This window comes from Phaethon aethereus (genome assembly GCF_964289735.1).
Source record: "Phaethon aethereus genome assembly, chromosome: Z".
NCBI classification, from domain to species: Eukaryota; Metazoa; Chordata; class Aves; order Phaethontiformes; family Phaethontidae; genus Phaethon; species Phaethon aethereus.
In genome coordinates this window covers 20,190,588-20,209,290 of record NC_138577.1, presented here as the reverse complement: position 1 = coordinate 20,209,290, position 18,703 = coordinate 20,190,588, and positions in this window count along the sequence as shown.

Sequence of the window (18,703 nt, the reverse complement as noted above, 5' to 3'; positions counted from 1 at the left end):
TCTGTAGTGTATTACCAGACTTGAATATGAGTATATATTTCTTCAAAGTACACACTACAAATAAGGCTAGAAAAACACAAACTAGTTTATCTATTCAACTTGAATGAGGTACTGATCTCTCTGGCCTGAGTATTTCAGTGTTTTTTGTGCTGAAGCACTTTTTCTGCAGCACTGAAGTCATTGGAGCTATGGCATTGAGTCTGAGGGGAATGCAACCGGTAACTTCATGTGCATGGAGATGAAAGAAATAAATTAATATTTTATTGTATAAAATAAAGGGGCTGAACTAAAAATTGCAATATGTGTATAAGGTTTTTGACTAAAAGTACATATAACATCCCAGCTAATGTTGGGCCATAAGTGCATTAGCTCCGTTGCATTGTACAAATGAGATTATTTAAAATGAGGCCAGAATTTAGGGGCAGAGGACTACTTGATTCTTATTATTACCTTGGCTTTTCTGCACTCCACCCACACTTCTTTTTATTACAGCTTCTTAACAATTAAGTGTCTTTTTTTAAAATGTGCTGCTCATGGTTTGTTGCATAACCGATATTATTTATTGTTCAGATAGTTTTCAATCATGAAATTGTATAAAAGTATAACTTAGTGTGCTGTGAAGGGAGACTAATAGATGACAATAATTTCTCAAGATTATTACATAGTATGTAGAGTTTTACATTGTATTGCATTGCACTGCATTCATTGCCTTCACAGCTGATCTGCATAATATAATTATTTATTACTGTCTGGCTACAGAAAAAAGGTAGCTGTGACTGCAGTAACCATGGTGAAAACTCTCAGCTTATTCTACTTTTTTTCTTTCTGTTTACATTGATAAAACATTAACTCTCTGCTTTTTCCTTGATGCATGGATACTTTCCTCTTCCATTTATATTATTTTGTTCAGTTAGTGCAAAAGCAATGTTTAAATATAGATCACTGCCCAGGCTTTGCTTTAATCTTCATGATCAGCAAAAATATCTTGCTTTTTGCAGGTACACAAGCATGGTCATTATGACAATGTATGTTTGATGGCATACATTAAAAAAAAACAAACACCAAAAACCAGCACACGCACAGGAGAAATATCCCTGTAGTGCAGAAACTTCAGCTTTTGCTTTTTAACTGCGTGATTTTAAGACAAATTATGAGTTTGCAACAATGCTTCTATAAGGAGCAACACATTGCTACTTTTTTAGCTGGTAAACTCCAACTGGGTTTCCAGCTTCTATAGATCGCTGTAACTCTTTGTTTCAGGGGTGCTACGTGGATTTTTACCTACTGAGACTTGTAAACTAAATCCCACTGCTCCACCTGCTTGTCCATGTGAATAATTTGGTTCTGTGGTCTGGAACACTTTGATGGTTTTATTTTAGTGGTTAGGTCACTCAGGTAAGACGACAGTCCTGGGCTTCATATAGAAGCCCCTGTTGGGTTTTATTATCCTATATGGGGCTTTCCAGAAGTAAGGTGGTTATCAAACACACGGGTAGGTCTGAACTCCAACCTCTTTTGAAGCCTTGTTATTTCAGAGCAAGACACAGACAGATAGGCATCTCTGGCCTCCTCCAGCCTGGAGTCTGGACCTTCTGAATGTGAGTTATGTGGAAACAGAGGACAGCTAACAGAGAATGTAATATACATAGTTTTGTTAGCAGATTAGTAAAGCACTCAGCTTCAAAATCAGAGTTATAAGTTGGTGTTTTCCCATTGAAATACTTTTTAAAAACATCTCCAATATCCCTGAGTCATGTCAAAACCAGCAGGCTTTTGCCTAAATGGCTGTAGTGTTCTGTTGAAACTAACACTGTGTACTGGAGAGCTAAGGTTTCTTCCAGCCAACAACGGGTGGCAGAACAGTAACTCTGGAAGCCACTGCAGTGAGCCTTTTTTACCTTTTACCTTTACTCATGCAAGCTGAGTTACATAGCTCTTCATGTCATGAGATGTGCTCTCCTCAAGTAACCATTATGTTAGCATTACATTGGTCTGTCACGTGGCTGAGTACACAGGTATATGCCTTGTTGGATGAGTACAATGCAGGCATTCCATGACAATGTGCTTTTGCATATAATGCCCTTTATGATAGGTGTGCGTGTGATCACATGTTGAAGGAGGTACTGCCAGGCCCTCATGAAAGAAGGTGACAAAAGACAACGCTACCAGGACAAACCATTTAGTATGCTGTCTATTCCATCACCATATCCAAACAGCCCTCAGGTAGCCAGGAGGAGGGCCCTAAATGTGACTGAGTTGTTCTGGTGGTCTGGATCCACTCAGTCATTTTAGGTTAGTTCCCCAAGCATCATATAGAGTGCATATGGTCCTAGGAGAAGGAACCAGAGATCAGGACTCTCATTACCGCAACAACAACTTAGCCATCTTGTCAAAGGACTCAAAAGTTGGGACGTTTTCCGTGGTGTGGAAGATGCTGTGAATCTGTCCAGACTGGGAAGGGAAGTGAATCCAATGCATGGTGTAAACATTAAGCTATTACAGAAAAGACAGACACAGTCACTTCTTCCACTCATGTCTTAAAAGAATTGGTGGCAACTGCATTTTGTGAGGAGACCAATCCTATCAATTTGTGCTAAGAATACTCTCAGTATGTCTAGAGGATCTGGATCTTTAGGAAAATTGAGAGGAAGAATGTCTGGTCTGGAGGTCTGATCCAGACACCAAACTGCTTTGGAAGCACAGTTGTAGCCATGCAAAACCAAAATGCTAAATGTCTGGAGAACCTTACAGACTCAAACAGGTTAGCGCCCAAACAGAGTAGTTCTCTCCAAATTCAGAGAAGAGGGGAAAGAAGAATTTTTAGATCACAGTTTTGGATTTAAGTACCCCATTTAATTCAGGAATGGATTTACTAGTATCAGTGGATCTAGATCATGGGGCAAGCATAGCTTTGGGTTTAAGAAGAGAGGAATTTCTTGTAGTATTTAATCAAATGGAGGCAATACTTGCTGATACAAAAACTAAGAAACTGTGTTCCATTTCTGTAAAATGATCCTTGGATATAACAAATATAACTTTAGCACTTCCTAGAAATTGTTTAAAGTATATAGTCATAATGAAAGAGGAAGTTCTGCTCCGAGAATAGGAATTTGTGATCAGTACCCTTTTCTTAGTCTGAAAAATCATCTTCTGTGAAACACAGCAAAGTTGGTCATGCTGTATTATTCTCCTTTTTTGCTTATCAGCAACAGAGCTAGCAATTAATAGAAGCCATACTGTACATATGCCATTGTTACGCCATTTATGTGATGTCTAAATGTTTTTTGTTTGTTGTAAAAGTATAATCTGAATAAAGATAGATGCAGATTTTCCTCCAGTTCTCAGGAAGTTGTAACAGGTTTTAGAGACCAGAACTAACTCAAAACTCAAGGGGGAAGGAGAAAGTTATCTTTTAGGTGGAAATTTTCAGAACTGGTGGTTATCACTGTCATAAACCAGGAATCCCATGGACAGATGTGCCGTGTTCTACTGTGGGGTAGTGTTGACTCAGATGACACAGCATTAATAGAGGCAGCTTCAGAGTGACCTGGGTTTTGTATACAGGTATAAGTAAAAAAAGTTGTTATTTTGTACACATTTGTAAAGTCTAAGGCAGCAATTTTTCTTCATCCTGAAGATATTCTCCAGTGTAACAAGCATGAACAAATCAACATGTTTCTCTAGACTAAGTAATGTGCTTTCTCTTTAAAGAAATTGTGTCACATTCATCAAAGATGGTTTATTAGCAGAGTCCAAACATCGAGTGACCACAATGGGGTTGTTAAAATAACCAAAGTATCTGCCAGAGGCAGAGTTAATTTTATTAATAATAATGTGCTTATTGGTGAGTCAGTGGATATGAGTGTTATGCCTGGATTAATTTATGTTTACTATCTGTGGAAATCTTGTTTCTCCAATAGGGCTGGGCTCAGAGCCAAGACCTTGGTTCAGGTCAGCACCCTTTGCAGAGGCTTTAAAGCTAGCTCAGCAATCCAGATAACTCCCTGTGGAGCAATTCAGGAGAACATTCCCCCTAAATTCTGCAGCCAAAGTAGCCTTTTTAACCTTGTCCAGAACTCATAGGTTGCAGCTTCTTGACTAACTCAGTCTGGCACCACTACCAAATATTTGTGCACCTAACATGCATTTATCTGCCTGGGATCTTCAACTCTTATAGAAGCCTTCAAGGCTTTAGTGTAAGGTCTTGTGTCACCAGGGCATCATTTAGTTTTGACTGCTAGAAGAACAGCATTTGTTTGCTTTTATGAGTGCTCTTTGAGCGCTCTTATTAAAAGTTACATGAATGGTTATATCCTTGACCATGTTTGTTCTCATTCCCATTTCCTCTCCTGTTTAGAGTCTCATGGCCTTTTCTGAAAGTATTTTACTCAGACAGCGCAGAATACATTTTTCACAGATGTAAAAAATTTATTTTTTGAGGAATCTATTGCCTCAATTCTCAGTTAAGTCATTATGACTGCTATAAAGCTGATTGTAAAAGCTAGAAGAAAAATATTTTTTATAGGTCTTGGGAGATTTTGAAGTATTCTGCAGATGAGATATTTTTTCCAGGAATGGTCCAAGGTTGGTATCTCACCATCTTGTCCACCTGGTATTTGCATCCTACTTTGTAAGCTGATTTGGGGCCAGCCATCACAAAGCTCCAAAATCTGTAATTTGTAGATTCATAGTACCTTATTAGATGCGGTTCCAAGGCTCCTGGATTATTGGTCTGACAAGGAGCCAAAAACATTAATCCCAGCTTCCAGGTTTATAATTTCTTGAATGACATTGATCCCAGTGTATACAGATCTAAGTAGACTGCTAGATACCACTTAAGAAAGTGAGGCCTGTGGCAGTATGGAGATATGGGCTGGTGTGCTGGTTTTTGCTGGGATAGAGTTAATTTTCTTCACAGTAGCTAGTATAAGGCTGTGTTTTGGATTTGTGCTGAAAACAATGTTGATAATATAGATATGTTTTCATTACTGCTGAGCGGTGCTTACACACAGTCAAGGTCTTTTCTGCTTCTCACTCCACCCCACCAGTGAGGGCGTGCAAGAAGCTCGGAGGGGACACAGCTGGGACAGCTGACCCCAACTGACCAAAGGGATGTTCCATAGCGTACATCATCATGCTCAGCATATAAAGCTGGGGGGAAGAAGAAGGAATGGAGAGGATGTTCGAAGAGATGGTGTTTGTCTTCCCAAGTAACCGTTACATGTGACGGAGCCCTGCTTCCTGGGAGATGGCTGAACACCTGCCTGCCCATGGGATGTGGTGAATGAATTCCTTGTTTTGCTTTGCTTGTGTGTGTGGCTTTTGCTTTAGCTGTTAAAGACTGCTAAAGCTGTCTTTATCTTAACCTGTGAGTTTTCTCACTTTCACCCTTCTGATTCGATCCTCCGTTCAACCAGCGGGGAGTAAACGAGTGGCTGTGTGGTGCGCAGCTGCTAGCTGGAGTTAAACCACGACAGCTGTTCCACCTGAAGTGTTTCACCTGCTTCGTGGAGAGGGATAAGAACTGGATGATGAATTTGAACAAAAAAAATTACACAGGGTAAAAATCGCCTTTTCACATTACACTGTCTATACTGTAGCCATTCCTATAACTCATGTAGAAACACTTGGAATTACTTTATAGCTAGTTTCATAGTTACATTTAAACTAGTTATATTGGTGTGTTTGAGCTGTGTATCCAGCCAGTACTTTGACCAACATGGAGACCCTCCTAAGTAGCAAGATAAAGAAAGCGGTGCAGAAAGAGGGGATTTTGGACCACAGTGACCACCACACTGCTGTGCCTTGTAGTCACAATACTTAATTTAAGATAAGACAGCCATCTTAGCTGCAGCTATTGCAACCAGACTCATAGTAGTGCTTTAGATGCTGAATCAGTGTTGTGTGTTTCACGTGGGAAATAGCAAAGCTGTGGAGAAGAGCGCCTTGAAAAGTTACAGGGTTTCCACTTGTCAAAACAAAGTCACTCAAACTAAAAGAGAAAGAAACTTTGGGATGAAATATTTTACTGTTATTAGTCATATGTACAATGCCAAAGGAATTTATGCAGCTAGGTACATAGTAGCGGTAGCTACATAGCAGCCACTGAGTTTTCCAGTTAATGAAACCCAGTTTGCTATTTGAAATTTTGCACATGGTAGCAGTATGTGTTTTTTTGTGAACCAATAAAGTGATGAATTAATGTCAAGAACGTCCTGAAATTGGTGATTTTTTTTATTAGTTACTGAGTTTTCCAAAATCTGTCTGCATACAGAGCTTGATTGGCAGGTTGGTAAGGGATTGTTTTGTGAATCAGCTTGATAGTAAATCCATGAGTTTAGTGGAATTAAAATTAGAGTAAATAGTACAATTATGTAAGATATATAATGATACAAGCATTGTAATCATAATATTATATAATAAAACTGGCTTCCTATAATTTAATTTAACCCTTCTTGATACATAATATTAGATTAATTGTTTACATTTTTTTTTAGCACTGCTTGGACTTCAGACACTATTTTAGTGGGGGAAAAAAGCTTTTAAACTCAGATAAATGCTGAGTTTTGTACTTTCTTTAAGCATTCCTCATCCAGTATGTAACATAATTTTAAAATAATCCAAGCTATTCAATCAGTTTGATTTGATATTTCACATATCATGTTGTCTGCAGTGCTGAGGTGCTGTTATTTTATGTCACAAAAGTAATTTACTGCATGTGTTTCAAGACATATTTTGTCGTCTTTCTCCAAGTCTCTAGGCCTGCAAAATATGTAAGAAAACCTGTCACGGTGGAGGAATTGTATTTCCAGTGGAATGGCCAAAAATTTATTTCAGAGTGAACTGACTTTAAGGCCAAGGGAATTTTTATGGTTGTTTAGTCTGACTCTCCTGTGAGGACAGGCTGAGAGAGTTGGGGTTGTTCAGCCTGGAGAAGAGAAGGCTCTGGAGAGATCTTACTGCAGACTTCCAGTCCTTAAAGGGGGCTTAGAAGAAAGATGGGGAAAGACTTTTTAGCAGGGTCTGTAGCTATAGGACAAGGGGCAATGGTTTTAAACTGAAAGAGGGTAGATTCAGACTAGATATAAGCAAGAAATTTTTCCCAATGAGGGTGGTGAAACACTGGCACAGGTTGCCCAGAGAGGTGGTAGATGCCCCATCCCTGGAACCATTCCAGGTCAGGCTGGATGGGGTGCTGAGCAACCTGGTCTGGTGGAAGGTGTCCCTGCCCATAGCAAGGGTGTTGGAACTAGATGACCTTTAAGGTCGCTTCCAACCCAAACCAGTCTATGATTCTATGATGACCTACTGTACAGCACAGTGTTCTGGTTTAATATTCTCTTTGGGTCAGATAAAAGTGTGAAATACATTTACATAATATTAGACAAAATACAATTCCACTAGTTTAATTGACAAATTTTAATTCTTTTATCTTATATCTATCCCACCCCTTAATTGTTGCCTTTTCCAACAGAGATGAAAATTTTCGCATGGGGCTTCAACTCAAGCCAGTAGGGTTGAAGGAGAAGTTAGAGAACCAAAAAAGGAACAGAATTAGAACTGATATCCTTTTATATCCATTTGTTAAAATCCTTGCTCTGAACATTGCCAATAACATTTGTCTAAGCAAGCAGTGGACAGGCTTGACTTAGGTCCATTTTTCAACTTTTTAATGGACTTCAGAAGGCAAGCATCAGCCAGTTTATGACAGCAAATATGTGCTTAGAAGTGTAACAAGGCATGGTATGTTCTTGTTGAAATGCAGCTTTCTACATGAAAATATTACAACCAGTCTATAAGCTAGCTCAACATATTTCATGCTATTAACAACTGAATTGAGTCATGACTGTGTTTCGACTGGTTATAGGAGGTAATAATGGAAAATCAGAATTTACAGATATAATGAATGGACACTATATTTTGGACTAGAATTGTAAGTTGATTTGATTGCAGTAGGTCTTGGAGATTTCAAAAGGAAAAGTGAGAGGGGATTAAAGAATAAGTTTTGGAATATCTTCAAAATGTAAGGAATACTGTGAAGAAAAGGACAAAGCAGTATAACCTTACATAGCAGGAGGTAAAGAGTTAAGCTATAAATAGTAAAATCATTAGTTCTGTGTTTATTATGAACTCAACCTAGTTTCCTGTTAACAAACTGATTCCTATCCACTCCCCAGTGTAAAAAAACCCAACAATGCCACAACTGTAAACATTAACTTAACCTGTGTTAATGTTTATCAGAGTTCCACATGTAAAAGAATCCTATTCAGGCAGCTAAGGAAACAGAATAGCAGGCATGCATGTAAGACAGTGAATAATTCTGACATTTACATAGCCATTGCATCCGACAGAAAGGATCCTTCTTCATCCCTGAGAACTAGAATTCCATTTATTTTTTGTTTTACCAGTTTGTTTGAATGACAAAGTTTACTTAGGAGTGACAGTTAAAATGATGTTGCAGGGGGAAAATTGTGACCATTTTACCTGAAGAAAGGAAATACAAGTACAAAGAATGTTTATGTAGATGCTACTTGTAGTTCACAATGAACTTACTGGTACTGGCTGTCTTTACCTGCAGCTGAACTAAGTCCTGTGAGTAAAATTTACCTGAGTAGGTGGAGATATCTTTACCTGAACTACTCATTTTAGGCTTTTCTTGTAATCAGTGAAGACAAACAGGTTTTCCCAGTGTGTGAAAGACGTAAGAGGTCTAAAAAAGATTAGATAACTCATGACCTGAAACACCCTTTTTTCTCTTTGTTGCCTGTGAGGCACTCTGGTGGTTAGCTGAGATGTAGAAGTCTGAACTGTACACATATAAACTAACCAGTTGAGTCCATCCTGTGAATGAAATCCTTAATTTAGAAAAATCCATGACAAATCTTTTGATGGCTTCATCGAGGACAGAAATTCAACATGTGTTCTGAAACAGATGCACACACTATAGGGAAGGTTGCTCCAATTACAAGACTGGATTTCTATTTCTAAATTTCCACCTACATAATTGGTGTAACCGCCAAATGTTCATTAGTAGGGAGAAAATCCTTCAATTACATTGTGGCCCACATAATAAATACATGGAGATTTCCTTTTTCAAAGAATTGTGAAAAGGGAGAGAAACCACTTTTGACATGATTTATTTGAAGAATGCCAGTGAGTGTTTTCAGGGAGGTAAATCAGGGTTAAAATGTACTTGATGTGTATCTATAGTAGTTTCTAATCTTTTCTGCATATGTTGATGACAAAGGAGGATTTGTCACCATGGTTAGGAAGGGAGAAAAAAATCCACTTGCTTTGAGGTAGGCTACAAAAAATACTGTTTTTACATATCTTTGTGATGGCTGATAGTATCAATGTTCATTGTTTGGAGTACATGGGTATTGGTCAAATGTTGTTTTGCAGTGAGCTCTCTTGTCACAGAAAGAGAAAAAGGAAAAAAAGGAGTGAATGATGAAGAGGAATAAAAGGTGTCATGATATGAAAAAGGCATTGGAAAACCACCAGATCGATTTTCCTTTCAACTTCTCTTAGATGTTTATTTGGTCTATATTGCTAGACTGGAATACATGGCATACACAGATTTCACAGTCATGGTGCCCAGTGTTTTGTTGTACCCCTTAAAGGAGACTTTTTCCATTTTAATTTTTTTGTCATTGCAAGGGCCCTGATAAATGCAAGAGAATAATTTTGAGTAACTGTGGTGACCTTATTTGGTCAAGAAAATGGTGTGTTCAAAAGATGACAAGCATATTTCTTTTTCAGCTTTTAATTTGCTGATTTTAACTACACCTCTAGAGTTGAAGATTGTGCAATTGTGCTGTCAGTCTATCAGTTCGATTGCATATGTGCCATTTTCCCCAGTAATCTTTGAACCTAGCAGTCAGTTTCAGCTGATTACATTTGAAGGAGGAGCACGGGACTGAGTATGGTCTCACAAGTCTGGGGAAGTGTGGGCATTAGCCAGACGATTAGGGGTAAATTAGAGCCTCATCTTTTCCACCAGTTCACCTGTAGGATGGTGTTAGAACCTTGGTTAAGCAGTGTATGCTATAGCAGATAGCTAATTATCATGTTTAAAAGTTCAGTGTAGCAACAGCACTGTTGTCTCCTGCATGGGGAAGGGTGTTTGATAGCAGATGTAGGAAAAGTTGAGATTGTCACAATAGGGGAAGAGATTTACAAGACACAGTCACAGAATAATAGTCATTTTTCCTTCATTTTGTTATTCAGAGAACATTTTTTTATTACAAATAATTAATCTATTTAATAGATAACATATTTATCTATTAAATTATTTATTCAATTAAATTTTCTATTAGAATTAAACAATAATAACATATAAAACTATCTATTTAATTAATAATTTGTTTTTAAAAATTAATTAAAAAACAATAAACCTTTTTGGTCTTAAATCAACTTTCCGTTAGATATTGAAAGTGAAATAATTTTGTTCTTTTTACAAGAAACCCAATTAAAACACTGAAAATTCTGGTAAATTTACTGGAATTCTGTGGCAACATCTGGGAACTGACTTGGCCCAGCTATCTGTTCAAAGTTACCAAATAGTTTGGTAGACTAATGAAAAAAAATTGTTCTGACTTTCCAGCCACTGTTGTGGAAAACAAGAATATATTGTAAAATTTTGAAGAGATATTGACCTCCTGTTCTTTTTATATGTAATATTGAAGTAAAATCAGATACTGTTACATAATTTGAGTTTGAAGTACTTTTACTATTGAAGTACAACATCTATAATTAGAGGTATAATGGTAATATATATTTTTTGTTATAAGTCAAATAAATACTTATATATAGTGTGAAGAGTTGTATCATATTTCTAAACCAATATTTGAGTACTATTTGCTTATCAAAATAAGCTGATGAATTAGTTTTATAAAGTTAATTTTTGGGTCCATCTTAACAGCTTTTTTCTCCAGCAGCTTGCACATAAACAGACATATTTCCTCCATTGTCTTTATGCAGTGGGACCGTGAGTTATTTTATGACACAAGCCATCCAGATCTGCAGAAAAGCCAACACAATAGCAAGAAAGCGAGTTGTTATTTATATTTTTTATCACCAGCTTTATTGGGTCACTTATGCTCTATTTCCTGTTGCAGAGGTCACTATAAAAGCAGATGCTATAATAATTATAGATCATATTTTCCCACCTATGAAAGGCAATGCAAATATTCATAACAGCTTAAGTTCTGTGTAGAATAAATATTTGAGGGAAAACCATATACTATGTTTTACTGTAGGAAGCAAAAACATTGGGAGATGTGTGTTCCCAAAAGAACAGTGTTCAATAAGAAGTGGGATGGATTTAAAATCTTTATAACAAAGCAAATTCCTTGTAAACATAGTTTTCAGGAAATTTCGTGTGCAAGCTATCCACGCCTTTTCCTGACAATGCATTGTATCATTATCTGTGAAACCACCATTCTTTGTCCCAGGTCTAGCACTTACAAGGATTTTAGTTATCGTAGACAAATGGAGGGTCAAGGTTTAGTCTTTTTTGTTTAAGTAAAAATCGCTGAAGAGATTTACATGGAAGTTTGGTGGATTTAAAAGAATGTGTAGAGGTCAGTACAGAGAGTGCCTTGAAGTTTGGTGGCATTTATTTTCTCAAACAGACTACTGAAGAATCGTATTTGCATCTTATGCTCCTCATATACTGGATAGTTCAATCTTTTTGTACTGCTTGGAATGTAAGAACTGGTTTCCTGAATTAAGTTTGTACAATATCTCCCATAAGAGATAAAAATAAGTTTAATGAAGTTTCCCTGGCTTTGTTTTTTACTGAGTCAGACAACATTTTTTTATCTTATTTCCCCAAAATGACAGTTTAGCTGTTAGAAGCCCTCATGCATTGAACAGTTAAGTAATTCTTTACCTTTTAAGAACCAATTATCTCTAAAATGTGCACTATTTGATTGTTATAAAGTCTTATATAGGTTAATTTTTACCTGACATGATAAAATTATTTGACAAAAACCAGAATTCTCATATGCAACCAAATGAAATAAAAGTATGATCCTTTGAAGGCTGGAAAAGGGACATAAAATCTGAAAGCCAAGCACAAATAAATTAGAGTCAGGCTTGGATGAATTCTAGTGTCAACACAGTGCATGTCAGATACAGGGTTTTGATCTTCATTTCTGTTACATTTCTAGACAGCCCTGACCCTGAAAATCAGTAGTAGAGAGGATTCCTTAGTAAGTCATGCCACGATGTTTTGTGGTAAGATACATCTTCTGCATTTAAAATGTGTCTGTCTAATCTAAGCCATTTGTCAAGGCTCATTTTACAGTCAATGAAATGAAGTACCCCCTAGCCATATCTACTCTACGTTTCCCAGAACAGCTACGGTAGCTCTCCTGTACCTTCTTTGCTCCATCGACTCTAGAGGGAGCCTACCTGCCATTTTATGCTGAGAATGTAACATATAAATGATTAAAGGTAGGGGAATTGAAGTCTACCTTTTTGTTAACTTTCTATGTCTATATATAATGCATCAGTACTACCATTGTGATTATTAGGAATATATCCATTAGTATCAACTAGATTGTGATTTGATATGTATGGGCATTTTTGTTTATTGCTTGTTTCCTCCTCTGGTTCTCTGGCTTTGGAGTACCTTTTATTTCCTCTTCAAATCCTTTTTTCAGGATCAAAATTTGATTAATGCTTTCTTGGAAAATGTTCATAAGTTTGGGTGTGTTTCTTTTTGTTCAGGTTAATTAAATTGGAAGTGAAAGTAGCTAAACAATGCATGACCTTGAATAAACTAACATGATTTTAACACAATGTGAGTGAACCTCCCATCCAAAATAAACAATGTGGCAAGTTCTTGAAATGATACAAAACATGCCGTTAACCATTAAAAAAAAGCACTGTGTGAATAACTCTGTATTTAGCGTTCAGGATAAAAACATTTCATACCTTTTCCCAGGTCCTTCAAAATTCAGGGATGCAAAAAGACATTTCGTTGTTTGTCTTCCAGGAGGAGAGCTGCAGTGGTTTATAAAACAAAAACAGAGCTCTTTTTTACTGTCAGATTTCTAGCTGGGCAAATAGACTGAAGATAAGACAAGATAAAAAGGTTTTCTGCTGAGGTTTTGCCTGCAACTATAATTTAATCCATGGGTGGTTAGAAGCTGGATAGCCCTGGAATGATGTACTGTAGGAGAACTTGAGAGGTTTTCAAGCAGCTAAGCAGGAGATCTGAACTGGAATTAAAGGAATTTCCTCTTTTAACATCAAGAATTTCTGTTTCAGTTCTTGGATAGATCTAAAAAGATTTTTCTGACACTGATATCGTAAAATACTACATTCCTTAATCCTCAGGTTTGTTCAGCCTCAAACTGACTCAGGAGTTCTGTGTATATTTTCCCATAAATGGGATTGTGTCTAATTTTTGACATCTGAGAACATGGTGAAAGCTAGTTTTTTAGGCTTCCTCGATAGTTAAAGAAGAGGAAGAGTTTCTCCAGGAACTGGTTCTTCCCATCTTAAAACAGATGTTATGACAACCTGTGCTTGGACAAGGTCTCTCTTGGAAGCATACGCAGCAGCAACCTAAATAGTGTATTGGACTAGCCATGTGATGTATAGATGGGTGCACTTAGTAAGATTAGTTACACCCCAAAGCTCTAGCCCTTATTATAACTTGACAGCATGAATCTTCTTACTTTCAGGAAATCAGTGTCTTTCACATGTAAGTATTGTCCCCAGACTAACACAGTCCCTTAGAGGAGTTCTACTCAGAGATAAAGGAATTTTATCAGAGACAGCCATGTCCTTTGTCTTCCTTGAAAACTGCTGACAGCTCTGCTACAATATTATTTTTACATTGGTAAATCCTTTCTTACTGTGAATAGTTCCACAGAGAACTATATACTAGGAACCTCCTTTTAATGTGTTCATCATGTCATTTTCTGACTGAACAGTGATTCATGACCAACTCATGTATCATTACAGTCTCTGACAGATCTTCAGAAATCAGTGTGCATATTCAGAAAAAACGCACTTTTTAGACATGAAATACCTATCTGTAAGGGTTCTCACCAAACAGAGCAGAAAACTATTGTCCCTGAATACCAGTTTCAGAGAAACCTCTATCTCCATCTTACATGAGTAGGGATTCAGGACTGGCATTGTAGACAACATTTCTTTCAGGAAATCATGATTTGCTGCCACTCTGGCAACCAAGTGTGGGCTGTGCCCATGTTCAGAAGTTGTGTCAGTTTTTGTTGCAGTATTACTGCAAAGAAAGATGTGCTTTAAGTTTTATTTCAATAGCTTCCACTGGCTGTCACAGTTTCAGATGGAATTGCTTGCAAAAGTGGAGGAAAAAGCATCTGGATCTGTTACAGCTTGGCTGATGATTACCTGATTCTGGGGCTTGATAGGAAATTCCAGTAGTTTTATGGACCACTGCAATCCAAAATTGCAGGGACTTTTGTTGTTGTTGTTGTTTTGACTGGGTTTTTTTTGTTGTTGTTTTTTACTAACACTCCCCACATTCAAATCCCCCAAAAGCCACCCAAAAACCTTCAAGAATTGCTTTTGTTATTTCTGCCAATATCACTACAGGTCTGAACATTAAGCAATGGGACCACCAGGCTTCAGTCTTCCTGCTAAGTCACATACTTAGTATGCTAATAAGCAGTGATTTTGTTTCAGCCCTAAATAGACTTTTATTCTAGAGAATTGTAATAATAATTCAATAATCTTTTTCTACATAGTTGAAAATACTGAGATTCTTCAAAAATAATAATTTGAAATAGCATATGAACTTCAAAAGCAACAACAACATTTTAGCTGACTGCTGACTGCAGCATGGGAATTCTTTCTGCTGAGTCAAGTAATGACCTCTAGTTTCCTTGTAACAAGAAGGTTCATAATAGATCAAGGTAATTTTTGCAATGCTAGTGTGGGAAAGACTGTTTGGCCTTCAAGCCTGCAATCACAATATACTTCCTTGTCATTTCTGTTGTGTAATTAACAAATATTTCATTTGTTCTCAGAGCATTTATACTTGGAAGAATTACTTCTGGCTTATGCAAGTAGTCACAGAATCATTAAGGTTGGAAAAGGCCTTTAAGATCATCAGGTCCAACTGTCAACACAACTCCACCATGCCCACTAAACCATGTTCTAAAGTGCCATGTCCACATGTTTTCTGAACACTTCCAGTGATGGTGACTCCACCACCTCCCTGGGCAGCCTGTTCCAATGTTTGACCACTCTTTCAGTAAAGAAATTTTTCCTGATATCCAATCTAAACCTCCTCTGGCATAACGTGAGGTCATTTCTTCTCGTCCTATCAATAGTTCCTTGGGAGAAGAGACCAACACCCACCTCGCCACAACTCCCTTTCAGGTGATTGTAGAGAGCGATGAGGTCTCCTCTCAGCCCCCTCTTCTCCAGACTGAACAACCCCAGTTCCCTCAGCTGCTCCTCATAAGACTTGTGCTCCAGACCCCTCACCAGCTTCGTTGCCCTTCTCTGGACATGCTCCAGCACCTCAGTGTCCTTCTTGAAGTGAGGGGCCCAAAACTGAACGCAGGAGTTGAGATGCGGCCTCACCAGTGCCAAGTACAGGGGCACGATCACTTCCCTACTTCTGCTGGCTACACTATTTCAGACACAGGCCAGGATGCTGTTGGCCTTCTTGGCCACCTGGGCACACTGCTGGCTCATGTTCAGCCGGCTGTCAACCAGCACCCCCACGTCCTTTTCCACCAGGCATCTCTCCAGCCACTCCTCCCCAAGCCTGTAGCGTTGCATGGGGTTGTTGTGACCCAAGTGCAGGACCTGGCACTTGGCCTTGTTAATCCTCATACAGTTGACCTCAACCCATCAATCCAGCCTGTCCAGATCCCTCTGCAGAGCCCTCCTACCCTCCAGCAGATCAACACTCCCACCCAACTTGGTGTCATCTGCAAACTTCCTGAGAGCGCACTTGATCCCCTCATCTGGATCATTGATAAAGATATTGAACAAGACCGGCCCCAGAACCGAGCCCCGGGGAACACCGCTTGTGACCGGCCGCCAGCTGGATTTAACTCTGTTCACCACAACTCTCTGAGCTCGGCCGTCCAGCCAAATGTCCTCTCAGGTCAATTGAATTTATTCATTTAAACAAATATTGTTTTAATAATCAAAGACTGCAGGACTGAACTCCAAATATAAAATGTTTTTCTTAGTTTGGATCTATGCAAGATATAAATCTATGATTAATTTAAGATTATTGAAGCAATGTAACATTTTAAAATTTTTGGATTTTAAAAAATATTTTCTCACAGTTCCATATTGATTTGTGCATTTGCTACAAAGACTTTCATATATTGTTGATTTCATCCAAAAGAAACAAAACCATTTACAATGTGACTTGATTCCTATTAACTTTATCCCACAAAATTATAGCCACATTTAAGGTAGTGGGCAACAATATAAAAAAATGGGATGAATCTTAACTCATTTCTTCAGGTGGCTATAAAGACTACTATGAAGTTCTCTTGTACTGAGTGAAATTTAAATTTACATGTTACTTTGGTATTAGAACAAAGATTAATTTCATTGTCTGTAAATTACATCTGGGATTTTGAATGATGAAGGAGCAAGGCTGTAGCCAAATACTCTAATATTAGGGTGTCACACTTTTGTAGATTGGCTTAGATTCATGTCCTGTTTCATGGTGTGAGTATATATGAAACCTGGACTTCTCCTTGCCCCACGACAGTCTCTTTGATATGTTACCCAAAAGCACCACTTCTGTTTGGACTGCTTTTATCCCATATCTTCACTAGGACATGAATGTGGAAGGGCCTTCCATTTCTTTGATTCTGGCTGTTCTCTACCTCAATCCCACTAACAAACAGATGGAACAGCTGTATTCAACAATGCTGACAAAAAAAAAGTTGCTGCTCCATTGGAGCTGAATTCTGAGCTCCATGACATTGCAGAATAGTAAGTTGCATTTCCATATCTGCATGGAAAGTAATTTTTAGGAACACAAGTCATTTTGTGGCCTAACTGAAATAGTGTGTTTTGAAGTTACTAGATACCTGAATAATTTCAGGCCCTGTGTTGAGAAGAAAGACACAGGCAATAATGAACACATAGAGTCAAAAGACACCCCTTCTACCATAAGGAGCAGCTGCATCTGGGAGAGAGACATTGCATTGGAGTGTACCAGAACTTCTGTGAGGAAGAATGTGGGATGATCTCTGAAACCAGTTTTCATGTGCTGGGAAACCTGAGGAAAACTAGAATGAGAAGTATCTGTAGTAGAAGAGTCAAAAAGAGTGAAGTCTAGGGAAGAGGCAGGAGGAGAGCTTCTGGGAACCACGAACCTTACAGAAGACATCCAGAATCTATGCAGTAACCTGACTGCCACAACAGACACTTCCATGGACATGTTATTTCCTCTCCATTTCTTCTTTTAGCCACTGCTTTTTGCAGCTTTATGATAGATTTTTCGTATGAAGATTTTTTGATGGGAATGTACTTCTAGTCTGTGTCCCTTGGAAGGTGATCTTTGCCAGTCATTGCTTGCATTATGCTTCCTGGAGCTCCCTAGTAACCTCAGCTATGATATCCAGGTCACACAATAGCAAGTTGAAGGGAGCAAGTGGAACCACAGATGTTCTTGCCTGACCCAAAGAAGAATTTTGCTATGAGTAAAGCACCATCAGCCACAGGCAGCCTGAATTAAGAACTATCCAAATAGCAGAGTTTACTTCTTAATTGTGATGCTCACTGTCAACTTTTTGACCCCAAATGAGCTTGCAATGAAGTGGGATGAATATGGATTGCCAGATTCTGAGCGATAAAATCACCTTTTTAATACCCATTGGCAGGTTGATTTCATGCCTTTCCAAGTAAGGAGAGTGCTTAGGTGCAATCTTCAAATGTCACATCTCCTCTCCCTCAGTTTTTATTGCTCTTGCGGTCTTCCCACTTCCATAGTCTTTGCTCTTTCTGATTGCTTTGCTCAGCTTTTCTCTTAGGATTAGAGTTGGTAGCTGTGGGCAACAATACAGAGTACTAAGGATATATAGAACTTCAAGGATTGTCAGACTAGTACCTTCTTTCCAGAGTCCTTAAGTACAGCCACTTCCAAAACATGATTTCTGATCCCACCAGTCTAGAACCTGAAGGAGCCAAGGAATACCAGAGTGCGTTTGGAGAATCCTACGTCAGACACAGACAGACCTGGAGTAGCTTGTGGACATGGAGTAAGAGTAGGCCTTCCACCATGAAAGACTGCTCCAAGTCCACCGAGACGATGCCTTCTGCAGCTACAAGACCTAGGCTAGGATATAGTACTCCTGATGCAGGTATACTGAGAAGCTAGAGAGAGTGAGGGATGAGGTAATGGAAGTGGATATTTCTTTCGAAATGTGTTCAATTTTGAACCACCAGCTCTGCTTCTTGCTGTAGGCACTGTCAACAAGAAGCAATCTGAGTACCAGGAGAGATGGTGACTCCTCCAAGAGATGGGACTGGTTGATTTTGCTAGCTATGCAATTCTGACCAAATTTGTATTGACATGGGATCTAGTAATGGACAGAACTGATACAATTTTCTGAGTGTTGCCTAAGCCAAGTTCACCACAAGCTTACTGAAGGATATGTACCACAAAACCACATGAAACTCTCACCTGTATTTAAAAATTGGTTTCTGGAAGAAG